A 14,139-nucleotide genomic window follows, 5' to 3' on the forward strand; every position below is an offset into this window, starting at 1 on the left:
TTACTCCCGAGGTGTCTGTGGTTCAAGGACATTTTCCTGTCCTAGACAAATCCATGAGAATCTCTGTACCTGATAACAAAAATGGTCCTAGCTAAATATTTCTCAAAATATTCTTTGAATTTTTGAATGTCCTTATTTTGATCAGATACTCTACATATTTTACTTTTTTATCTTTTTAAAAAAGATGTGATTAGAATTTGATTACCTTCTGTATAACTTTGAAGTAATGGTTGAATCCCAAACATCCTGAGTCACATACGGCTAGATGCGTCATTTGAAGTCTGGGCTCCGAAATAAGACTCATTTGGTTTGTCATTTTGCATTTATGGTATCTTGACATGTAAATCAACATAAGCCTGGCATTCTTTCGCTCTAAAGTCACTCCTTTGAATAAGTTTTTTTCAATTCATGTAAAGCATTAAACATAGTGCCTGGCATATAATAACTGTTCAATAACTAGTAGTCATTCTTTCTCTTACCATTATGTTAGATGAAAGGTTAGTTGGCTAGTAGGGTTTGGAAATGTAGGGGAGTATGCTAGAGGAGAGGTAAAGTCTTCATCTATTTTAATAGAATTTTACATTTATTTTTTCACTATCACTAAAAAATTTACTACTTTAAAAACTAATTTATACAACATTGAGTTTAGGGGCAATCCTTGGCCCATTCAGTCTCCCTTCTCCTGCTCTATTCTGCATTTCAGGAAGCCTCACTCCTGCAGACTGTGTTATTAGGCTCCTGTGTCTGCTGGATTTTGGCTGGGATCATCCAATATGAAGGCTTCACAGAAGACTGAAGTGTCGGAATAAAAAAGGAGACAGAGTATTTCTCCTTCCTCTCTCTCTCTCTTTCTCTCTGCCTTCATGGCCTCCCTGGATACAGTCGCATCCCCTCTATGGTTCCAGCTGTCATCAATTGTCCTGCCACGTCTCGAGCTCTGCTCAGGTAACCATAACCTTGGGCTCTAGCAGCACTAATTTCTCCCTTTGACTTTCCTTTTGTTTTGTCCTTCTTGGCATTGCTAAAATCTAGGTGGATTCATGTATATAATTTTTTTTCTCAGCTCTTTCTTTACCTGTTGGTTCTATTTTCCTGGTTGGAACCTAACAAACACAATGTGGAGAAAACAGTCTCTCATACTCTCTGGACATTTGCATTAGTTCGCACTTGACTGCATATTCATCATCTCTCTTCCCTATTTTGTTGTTACTTTGTGAGAACAGAATCCATGTTATTCTGTTCACGGATATATTCTCAGTGCTTGGCACATAAAAAAAGAGTGCTCAAAAAAACTGTTGTTTAAACTTAAACGGTTGTTGTCAATGTTTTTGAAGTTTGCCACTATAATATTAGAATTAATTGATTGAAGAGTTTTCCAGAGACCTGGAAAATATCTAAAATTACAGCAGTTGGCACCTTATTAGTATACATTGCAAATAATAACATCACTTCTCTCGAATAGCAGAATTGTGCACAACATGAAAAGCAGAAACCATATTTCTCTAAATGACTTAAAAATAAATTTTAAAATTAAAATGAGTTATTTAAGATTGAAAATTCAAACCACACAGTAGGAGGAAAATATTCACAAACCACATATGAGTGTCTTATACAGGAACTGTTTCCAAAATACACCAAGGACTCTTAAAACTCAACAATAAAAAAACAAACAACCCAATTAAAAAATAAGCAAAAGACCTGCACTGACACCTCATCAAAGCAAATATGCAAATGGCAAAAAAACATATTAAAATATGCACAACATCATTTGTAATTAGGGAAATTCAAATTAAAACAACAATATGATACCACTTCACAATTATTAGAAGGACTAAAATCCATAAACACCTGAAACTAGCAATTGCTGGCAAGAATATGGGGCATCAGGAACATTCATTCATTGCTGATGAGAATGCAAATGGTTCATCCACTTTGTAAGAGAGTATGGCAGTTTCCTACAAAGCTAAACAGAGCCTTAATATACAATCAAGCAATTGCACTCCTAGATATTTACCCAACTAATTTGAAAACTTTTCTCCACACAAGAACCTCCATGAGTGTTTACAGCAGCTTTTTTGTAATCATCAAATACTGGAAAAAAATCAAGAGATCCACCAAATAGTAGAATCTATAAACAAACTGTGGAACATTCATGCAATGGGATGCTATTCAGTGATAAAAAGGAGTGAGCTGTCAAGGCATACAAAGAAATGAATTAATCTTGAACGCATATTGCAAAGCAAAAAAACAAAACAAAAAAAATCCTGCCAGTTTGAAAAGGCTAAATTTTATATGATTTCAACTACGTGACATTCTGGTAAAGGCAAATCTATTGAGATATTAAAAATAACAGTGGTTACTAGGGGTGTATGCATGTGTACATGTGTGTTTGTGGTTTTCTGGTTGAATTGACAGAATGTGGGGGAATTTTTAAAACTTCTGCATGATACTGTAATGGTAGAAACATTATGGTATTTATAATGCTACATGACAGTAATGAAATATTTCATTATGTATTTTTTCAGAACTTCAGATCGCAAACAGTGTACTTTAATGTATATAATTTTAAAAAATGCATTTAGAATGTGAGGAGAACCCAGGATGGAATGCAGAATGTGACAAGACACATGTGTATTACAAATGTATTAAACAACCTCACTGAAGGGAGTAGAGGAAAAAGGTACTGATCTAAGTAATTTTGGAATGAGTGGAGTTGTAAGACTAAAGGTGAAAGGAACAGTACATAAGTACTGTACACTAGTTGATAAAGTTGTGGACTGAGGGGTACATTTAATAATTCTGGAACAACTAAACATATATACTAGAATTAAACAATGAGATAAATAAATGGGGTAGATGGTGAGAGTCAGGTTTTTCATTTTTGGAGTGAAAGGTTACACATAAGAAAGGAAAAGAGGCTAGAATAATCCATGTGGTAACGGATTAGTGTTAGAGGGATCAGTATGAACTAATTTTTAGGTTAATATAGATACAGATGGCTAAGTAGAGATTTATAGACATGTAACATGGTTTAGTATGTACACATGGATTTCCTTGGTTCAAGAGCTAAGACGGCCAAGAAGCAATGACTCTCCAGTTGTAATGAGCACACCTAGAATTCAGATCTTGGTTTTAAAACCATTCTCCAATTAAAAGAACCAGGGCTCCTTGAGAAAATGAGCTCTTTCTAGGACTTGGGCAGGGAATATATACAAGATGAGCCTGAGGCATTGTGTAGTGCTAAAAAGCAAGAAAATAGTCACCCCCCCATACCACACACACACACACACACACACACACACACATGCACACACGCTGATGGGGTTATGTCAAAGGGACAGAAGAGCTAATTGAAAAAGCCCCTAACAGTCAAAGTTAAAACAATATGAGCAACAAAATTAACAGAGTAGTAATGGATTATAATTTAAAGTATAAAATAAGTATTTATGAGTACATACCAATATAAATAAATGATTGAATAAATAAATGAGGGAGAATAGAAAAATATTCCATGCAGAAAAATTCAAAGTAATTAATGTAGCTCTTCTGCCCTCAAGGAGTCAAGCACAACTCCCCATTCCTTAAGCTGGGCTGCACAGAGTGACTTCTTTCTAAAGAATACAGTACAGAGAGGAGGGAGAAGGAATAACTTTACTGTGAAGAAACCTGACAAAAATTACTTCAGCTATGAGGTCAATTAAACAGCAGGAGTGGTAAGTTATGTTGATAACATATAGCCTCAACATGATGTGATGAGAATGGTACTTTACTCCATGCTTTTCTGCCCAAAATATCATCTCTCTAGTTTAGGCTTGAGTAAAACATCAGACAAATCCCAACTGAGAGATATTTTACAAAACACCTGATTAATCTTCCTCAAAACTCTAAAATCATCAACAACAAGGAAAGTCTGAGAAACTGTCATACCAGGAGGACCCTAAAGAGACATGACAACTAAATATAATGCTAATCCTGGAATAGAAAAAGAAGATTGGGTAAAAACTAAGGAAATCTGAATAAACTATTGATTACAGTAGATAATAATGTATTAATATTGGCTCATTAATTTTGACAATTATGCCATATTGAAGTAAACTGTTAATAAGAGGGAAACTGTGTGTGGGGTATATGGGAACTGTCTGAAACGTCTTTGAAATTTTCTCTAAAACTAACACTTCTATCAGATAAAATTTTTGTGAAATCTTAATTACATTAAAATAAATCTATAAATTCAATGCAATTCAGATCAAAGTCCTCAAAGGAATTTTTTAATAGAAAAACATTCTTAAAATTATATGGAAGACCAAAGGTTCAAAAATGGCAAAACATTATGGAAAAACAAGGTCAGAAGATTAATGACTAGCAACAAATATTACAATGATTTTTAGCAAAAGTTTATTATATTTTAGGAATAATATAGATATGGGGAAATGGTCTATTAAATAAATGGTACTGAAATAAATTGTCATTCAATAAAAAATATTAAGTTGGATTATCATCTTACACTAAAAATAAATGTTGGCCTGGAATCAGGCAAGACAGCACACCCAGGGTCCTAGGCAAGTAGCTGAGGGCTACAGCCCCCTCTGCCTGGAAGCAGGACAGAGACTATGCCTGAAACCCTAGACAAGGAGCCAAGAGCAGTACCCTATGCCCAAAAGCAGGCAAGAGAGCATGCTGAAAACAACATTTCCATGCAGGTGGCTCACTACTGCCACCACAACCACAGCTGCTGAAAAAGTGGCTCAATGCCACAGCAGCAGCCACTGCCACTGGGCAGATAGCCCTACAGACACTCAACTGCATTGACACAAGGAGAGTCATCAGTGAAGATCAGAAAAAGAAGAGGATGTCTCTCTTCTCAAAGTCCACTCCAGTGTAATAGAAAATGCAACTGCTCCACCAGATGACCTGACATCAATGTAGATATACTGGAAATATGAAAACCCAAGAAAATATGACCCCGCCAAATGAATGCAGCAATTCTCAAATACCAGACCCCATAGAACAGAAAATCCTTGAAATGATTGAAAAAGAATTCCAAGCAAAAAGCTTAAGGAAATTCCTTGAGATACAAGAAGACTCAGCCAACATAATGAAATGAGAAAAAATAATACAGGACACGAAGGAGGAAATGTACAAAGAGATTAATACCTTAAAAAAGAATGTAGCAGAACTCATGGAACTGAAAGATTCACTCAATGAAATAAAAAACACAAAGGATAGCTTAAGGGGCAGGCTAGGTCAAGCAAAAAAAAAAAAAAAAAATTTTTGTTTTTGAAGAAGGTTTTTTAAAAAAAACCCGGGCAGCCAAAAAAAAAAAAAAAAATTTTTGTTTTTGAAGAAGGTTTTTTAAAAAAAACCCGGGCAGCCAAAAAAAAAAAAAAAAATTTTTGTTTTTGAAGAAGGTTTTTTAAAAAAAACCCGGGCAGCCAAAAAAAAAAAAAAAAATTTTTGTTTTTGAAGAAGGTTTTTTAAAAAAAACCCGGGCAGCCAAAAAAAAAAAAAAAAATTTCTGATCTTGAAGATAGTCTTTTCAAAATAACCCAGGCAGACCAAAAAAAAAAAAAAAAGAATTTTTAAAAAATGAAGAAAATCTAAGACAGCTAGCAGACAACATTAAGTGCACAAACACTCAAATCATGGGTGTTCCAGAAGAGGAGGAGAAAGGAAAAAGCATGGGAAAATTATTCAACGAAGTAACAGAAAACTTTCCAGGTATAGGGAGAGACACAGATCTTCAGATCTAAGAGGCTCAAAATCCCCAAACAGATCCAACCCAAAAAGATCCTCTCCAAGACACCTTATAGTCAAACTGGGAAAGCTTAAAGACAAAGAGTGAATATTAAAAGAAGCAAGAGAAAAGCATTAAGTCACCTATAAGGGAGCCCCTGTCAGACTAACAATAGACTTCTCAACAGAGACTCTACAAGCCAGGAGAAAATGGAATGAAATATTCAAAATACTTAAAAAAACAAGCAAGCAAGCAAGCAAACAAACAAAAAACCCACCAGCCAAGAATACTGTACCCAGCAAGGCTTTCCTTCAGAAATGAGGGAAAAGTAGTGTACTTCCCAGACAAACAAAAGCTGCGGGAGGTCAGCACCACACAACAAGCCCTATGAGAAACCCTCAAAGAAGTCCTGCATCTGGAATCCATAAAATGATAATCACTATCACAAATACACGAGAAAGAACACCACCCACTGGTAAAACAAAAATGCAAATGAGGAAGAGAAGAAACTAAATCTTACCACCACAAAAAGCATAGTGACAATGTAATAATGCCCCTACTTTATTTATGATTTTTGTAACTTTAATATTCACTTTTTTCTAGTTTACTTTAGATAAAAGTATGCAAGTTTTTGACCTTTTTAAAGAATTAATTTTTGGTTTTGTTGATTTTCTCTATTGTTTTTTATTTCCCTACTTCATATATTTCTGTTGCCATCTTTGTTATTTCTTACTTATATTGGTTTTTGGTTTTATTTGTTCTACTTTTTTTATTTTCTTAAGATAGAAGGTTATGGTACTGACTTTAGATTTTTCTTATCTTTATTATAGGTGCTTACAAGTATAAATTTTTCACTAAGCTCTGCATGAGCCCTGCATCCTATAAATTTTGTGCTTCGATCGTTAACTCAAAGTATTCTCTAATTTGCCTGTGATTTTTCTTTCTACTCATTGGTTATTTAGGAGAATGTTGTTTAATTTCCACATATATGTGAGTTTTCTACATTTCCTTCTGTTACTGTGGTGAGAGAATATATTTTCCATGATCTTAGATTTTAGTGTTTTTTTTTTTTTTTTTAAAGGAGAAATTTAAACAAACAAAAATGTTCATGGAAAGATTTTCATTATCTTTCTATCCTATTTTTCCACAAAATTTTTGAAGTGCCCTTGTGCTTATATTCTGTTTTGTTGACATTATTTTGCAATTTATGTTGCTAAATTTAGATATTTAATTTCTGTTCTTGATTTCTTTTTGTTAAGAGGACTTGATTTACTTGGAAATTAATTTGCTTTTGAATAGTTTATTCATCTTCCTCTGTTGAAATTTATTAGATATTTGCATGCTTTTGGAAGACTCCAGAGAGCTATTTCAAATAATTGTAGAGATTATAAAATTAAGTATGTAAATTTTAATGTTTTACATCTCCAGATTTTATGAAAATTAGAAGCCCTACTTTTTCTACAGAGCATTTTGTTATTCATCTGTTATTCAGCTTAAGTATTTGATATTTGAAAAAATAAATGTGTATATCCTTGTTAATTATCTTTTAATTTAATTTAACTTAATTTTTTAAAATGTCATGGGTATTAAAACTCTAAGTGTGAAAAATTAAAACACCTTAGAACAAAATAGTGGAAAATAGCTTCATGACTGCAAGTGGCACTAAATTAACTCAAATAAATTAACAGATGAATCTCTGTGTATCACAAAAATAGTAAATAGGCAAAGCACATACTGTGAGTAAATATTTTAAAATAAGGTGGACATCAAAGGGACAAGAATCTAGGTTATATGAAGAATTCCCACAATACAAAAATAAAAAGATAAACAGAAAACTCAGGTGTGGTGGCAAAGACTATAACTGGTCAGTTAGCTCACTGAAAAGGAAACTAAAACGACTAGTAAGAAGATGAATAGATAATCTATTTCATTGCCATGGGGGCAATGCAAATTAGAACTATGAGCAACAGTCAAAAGTCTGAAAAGCACTGGTGAAGACATAGAGCAACAAGATTTCACCATCAATGCTGAAGAGATTTAACTGGCATCATCATTCTGGAGAGGAAACTGGAAATATCTACTACATTGAAGATGTTCATATTCTACTATCCAGGAACTCAATTTCATATTTTAGAGCAATACATTTTTTAAAAATTGACCACTATTCACAGTAAAAAATAGGGTTTTTTTATTGCAATCCCATATAAACATACTTTTTTAAGGAAAAAAAAAGTTTCATGAAACAATGCTATTACTATGTGTGACATATTCAGATATTTTCTTTTATTCTCTTTTTTATTCCATTCCATTCCATTCCTTTCCTTTCCATGCTTTTCTTTTTCAATTTTTTAAGATTAAGGAAATACAAGCCTGTATATTGCTAAATTTTTGTAACAATGACAAAGTATGTAATACTCAGCTATCTATCTAGAGGAATAAATAAATATTGAAAATTAATTAAGTAGAGAAATTATATCAACGTAAACAAATCTCAAAAATACATTAAGATAAAATTAACTACAGAATGATATTTTATATAAAATTAAAAACATACAAAACAAAATTATATATTTTGGGGTGCAAACATATTAGTAAAGGTATAAACTATGCAAAGGAATGATAAACATAAAATTTGGGATAGTGGTTACCTTTAGGGAGTAAAAGAGAGAGACAAATGAAATTGATAAATAGTGTAAAAGAGGCTTTAATTATATTTGTAGCATTTTATTTCTCAACCTAGAAAGAGCACACTTGGGAATCCAGTTAGTATTCTATTTTTAGTGTACTTAAAATATTTTATTATAATAAAAAAAGGAACCCAATGTACAGAAATAGTTATAAGGAACAACAATCTTTTAAGACTATTGTGATAACTGTCTTTGCCTAATAACTCTATTTAAGCTGAAATAATTACTTCAAACTTTGGTACCCTCTTAGACATAAGATTTGGCATATTTTTCATAATTCCACTGAGTGAATTCATCATATCTCTATGTGGATTTGAGCTTTTATTAAGCCACCATAAACTACTCAATTTTCTTTGCCACTGAAAGCCCAGATGTGAATTGTTATTTATTTATTTTTTAACACAAGAAAAAAATTTTGCATAGTGACAGTATCTCACCAAAATTCTACTTGTAAATATGTGGCTTATTAAAGAATAAACCCTCAGTTGCATGTGGATATTACTTCACCTGAATCTGTACAAATACTGAGTTTACCTCAGGCAAAAAGAAGCCTCTGTTTTCAGGCTTTTAAACTAAAAATGAAGTGTCTTTGAAAATGAATTCAGGGGGCACATGAGTGTGAGCTGAGTTGTTCAATTTAGAAGAATAGTACATCTAGACAGCATTGTAATAACCGAGTAGCACAGCATTTAATGTGTAAATCTTTGCTTTATTTTGATAATCTCACAGGCAGATCTGATTTATTTAAATCAGTGCTTAGTTTTCAAGGTTTGAAATATTGGAAATTATAAATCAAATTGATGACAAACATTATCAATGACCTTACAGTATATTTGTGTCTTGGTTAACTGATGTCCACTTGGAAAAGACAGATGAGAGGACGGCGGAGGCTATTTGATATAATGAAGACTGATAACTTCTGTCTTTGCAGAGTGAAGCACATTTGCTATCAATTTAAATGCCAGCAGTTCATTTCAGGCAGAACTAGATAAAATAAGAAAGAAAGTACAAGGAAAGGATCTGTACTTTCAAAAAGATCTGAATACAATAACTTAAACTGTCAGTGACTGGAATTTTTATGTTAAAAACACGTAAGTGAGGAGGAAAAAAAAGCAAGCCTATGAGTTTTATTTTCCTCTAATTTAGATGATAGATACTGCTACCGCATGAAACTAAATTTCTAGAATGGTATGTTTTGGCATATAAAACATGTTTCTTATATGTAAAATATTTAAAAAATAACAAAATCACCTCCCATGATGCACCATCCAATATTAGAAATAGAATATAACCCGTATCACTGTAGCTATCTGTATATTCCTCCTTAATTTTATCTTTTGCCTATCCTCAAAACTACAACTCATATAATTTTAGTTTGCCACTTTTTTATTTATTTAAAATAGTATCATGATTTTTTGTAGCTTTGTATTTTTCAATGCATCTGCTTTTATTTTTATTTTTTTGCTTGTTCATAATTAATTGCAATTTTTTCATTACTTTATTACATACATTCAATACAGTTGTTTGAAAATCATACACTCTATTTTCTGTCCTTTTAATATTTACCATCTGTAATTTCCCATGGAATTTTTGGGGGGCATAGTACATTTTTTTAATTGATTACGATTTTAATAAAATGTAAAGTTAATATTTTACATCTTTTTCAAAGCAATGGTTATTAGAACATTTTAATTCTAACAACATTGCCCTAAGATGTACATACTGTTTTTCTGTATTTTAAGGCTGTCACTTTTTGTAACTACACTAAATAGATTTTTAAAAACTGTTTCATATAGACCATCTTCATTTACATTTAACATAAATGCTTATCTATTTCTTTGCTTACCATTCCTTTTTGCATTTCTTGATTTCTGAAATAATCTCTTAAAAATCTGTTAAATAAAGATATATCAGTGGTAAATTGTCCCAGATTTTACTATCTACAGAAACCCTTATTTCACCCTTCTTAAAATATAGTATACTATTTGAGTTTGAATGATTTCTTCCCATGATGTTTGAAGATGTTATTTTGAGCTGTCTGGCTCCCTTTTTGTGCAGAGAAGTCTACTGACATACTCTCATTCCTTTGCACGTGATTTGCTTTTCTCTCTATCTGCCTGTAAGTACGTCTCTTTGCCTTTGATAACCTTCAGCTTTACAGTGGCTTATCTAGGTAAGGATTTCTTGGTATTTATCATGCTTAGGATATGTTGTGTTTCCAGGGTCTGTAGACCAGAATACCCATCCCCTCCCCATCAATATTCTCTACTGCCCAAATCTATATATTTTACAACATATATTTTATATTTTACTTGTGTATCTGTCCCCATTGATTAGAATGTAAGTTCTATGAAGATGTAAATTTTTGTTGTATTCACTGTTGTATTTCTAGTGTGTAAATGGTACATGGATTTTATGTAAGATTCCTGCATGGGGGAGGAAGAGTATATGGGACTTAAAACAGTTTCTGAGGGGAAAGAGTATGATTTAGAAACAATATAAAGAAATGACTTCCATTTCCATTAATAGCAGATTAGGTAATATTAAAACAATCCTCTTTTTGAGAATAGTTTAAAAAGTTAGACAAAATATTTTTAACTTCCTTGAAGACACAGGAAAGCCAATAATATGGCAAAGGACAACCAACAAATAAGAGGCATAGACCAATATATATTTGGCAAGCAAAGAAAAATGATCCCAAATATAATCTTAGAGGGAAAAAGGGATTAAATACTGAATAAAAGTGCATATATCGTGAGAAATCTATAAGAATAGTGTCTGTTTACAGAAATAAAACAATGGTTTAGATGTTTAAAAGATAGGAAAAGTTAACATGCGTGACAATAATGGCACATAAGTTAGGAAAAGAGAAGATAGAATTGAAATGATCTAAAGTCAGGACAGATGTCATAATTGCAAATTAGTATTATATTTGATAAATTAAGGAGACATACAGTGGTCACTAAGGTAACTAACTAATAGAGTGCATAACTTCCAAATTAACTGAGGACAATGCAACAACTAAAAATATTTAAATAAAAATAAAACATGAAAATATGAAGAAAAAGATCATAGGCAAATGAGACAAATAGCCCTTAGTAAAGTGGTAGTCATAAATTAGACATGTGTTATTCATTTATTAAATGTAAATGGCTAAGTGTTATAATTAAAGAATAAAAGCTTCAGTTTATGAACAACAATAAAACTAAAATAAGTTCTATTATAAACGATATGAAATATATCTAACACATTGCTAAAGTAAAAGGACTGAAAAAATATGCCATCCGAACCTAATTTTATAAAAAGCTGACCTATGATACAATAACTATAGGGAAAAAATGATTGCAAGAGATAATGACATAAGACAAAAATCAATAGGAAAATATGAAGACTCTAAATATTAATAAAAGTACAAGGAGAAATGGGCAAGTTCATAAATATAGGGAGGGGGTTTAATAGTGTTCTTAATTCCTAATAGAGCAAGCAGACAAAAATAAGTAAAAATGGACAATGTTAGAAAAGAGTCTAGATCGAGGCATATTTTAAACACTTAAGTTTCAACAAGGGAGCACTGCAGAGCAACAAAGAGTAATCTTTTTATAACATTACTAGGGATGATTGGTTAACCTAATGGAAAAATAAATGAATCTTGAATGGTGTCTTATACCATACACACAAAAAATAGCATCTAGGTGGATTTTTAAAATTTAACTATGGCAGGCAAGACAACAAAATCACCAGAAGATAATATAGATAATATAGGATAATCATTTCATGAACTTAAGTTAGGGTCAGTCTTCTTAAATAGGATATAAGAGGCACTCATTACAAGTGGAAAAATTTATAAATCAGATTACAGTAAAATTAAGAATTTCTGTTTATCAAAACATCATTAAGAGATCAAACAGACAAGTCTTGGACTAGATCAGTAAATCTGTAACATATATAAATGACAAAAGAGATTATATACAGAATTTATTTTTTAATTCTATAAACGAATGGGAAAAGACAAACAAAAAAATGAGCAAGTGTTCTTAAGAAACAATTCAAAAAGAGAGTACCCAAATAGCCAGTGAACATAAGAAAAAATGCTCAGACTAATTAGTAATGAGGGAAATGCAAATTAAAACTAAAATGAAATAAGCTTTTCCTGCATGTGGGCAGGTCTTGAAGGACGCGCTCGAGCCCTTGGGGACACTGTGTAGTCCGAGCCCGCTTCGGTGGAAGCCACGCGGCCTCGCGGAGCAGCTTGTGCGGCATCGCTGAGGCAGAGCGGTTGCAATCGGGTTACCTGTGTATGCTGACTTGGCACACACTGTGTTTGAGCTGGAGCAGAGGTTGAGAGCCTGGGCGCCGAGGTTGATGGCTGTGTTCCAGATGTTTACACTGTCAGAAGTCTGACCTCCCCATGTGTTGCTCCACAACAGCATAAAAAAATAATATTAGTGGTCCAAGATGGCGACGGGTCTGGAGCGGCCGTGCCAGGAAACAGTGCGATCCTGAGAGCTGTGCGCTATGATACCAGAGTATTAATTGCATTTCCAAGAGCAACAAAAGGAGAATAATTCTTTCAACAACGATCCTGCATCAACAAACAAGCGGGAGCAGGTTTGAGGTTTTGGGGCCGACACAGAGGAGGACTCCTGAGAGCACCCAAGCTCGGCTGCGGGAACGGGCGAGCAGCCCAGCCAACAAAGGCCAGGAAAGCCAGCGGAACTGGCGCAGAAACGGAGTGAGGTGCGCCGGACCAGCCCAACGCTGTGATCTCTGTGAGTCACCCCCAGCCCAGCCCCACTTGCAGGGCGAAGCCCGGCTGCTCCCCACCCGCCTGGCTCCCGCCTACCACACCAGGCTAGGTGCCCACAGCAGAGCTGCCTCCATTTTCTCGGGTGGGGGTGGAGACGGACGGCTTAGTGAGGGCAGGCCAGCCATTCCAGTTGGCTCGGTTCTGCACTGAGACGTGCCATTTGCTTACCTCGACACGGGGCACCCTGGGGCCTGTGGACCGGCCTACAATCCCACTCTCCCCGCGGATCTCAGACGGGGCTGGTAGCGTGGGGACCACCCGGCCAGCATCGGGGGGACAGGGAAGAGGAGCCCGCCCAGATCGTCTCTCTGCCACACCCTGGGTGTCGGCCCCAGATAAACTCCCTCCTCCCAGGAGGCAGATTCCATCACTGGGGACCTCAGTTTGGAAGAGCCCCTAACTGATTTCTGGTGGGGAGAGGGGAGCCCAGAGACCCCTCGAGCTACATTGAAGTTACGAGTGAGCTCTCCAGAAGGGCCGACCCGTGCGGGGGGGGGAGTCAAAGAGGAATTGTGTGCTGAGGGACCCTCCCCCGAGGAGTTCACTCCCGGCAGTCGAGTCAGGACACCTGCTGGGCAGGGCGGGGCACGCCAAAACTTTGATGACTCAACTGAAAGTCAAGGTTTGTAGCCCTGTCCTGAGCACACAGAGTGGGGAGGGGCCCGGCAAAAGGAGGCGGAATCTCAGAAATAAATAAAGAAAGAAAGAACAAATACACATTCTGAAGGAACGCTTTGAAAGGCTCAATAGCCCCATCTAGTGTTCACAGAGTGTGAAAACGCCCTGATAGCGAAGGTCAGAAAACACTTCTTACGAGAATTGAGTCGGAGTTCCAAGAATCTAGAGAAAATCCCTGCCAAAAGGAAAAAAACCCCAAAAAAAATTACCCAAATTCAAAAAAAAAAAAAAAA

Source organism: Galeopterus variegatus, unplaced genomic scaffold, assembly GCF_000696425.1.
Source record: "Galeopterus variegatus unplaced genomic scaffold, G_variegatus-3.0.2 Scaffold30, whole genome shotgun sequence".
NCBI lineage: Eukaryota > Metazoa > Chordata > Mammalia > Dermoptera > Cynocephalidae > Galeopterus > Galeopterus variegatus.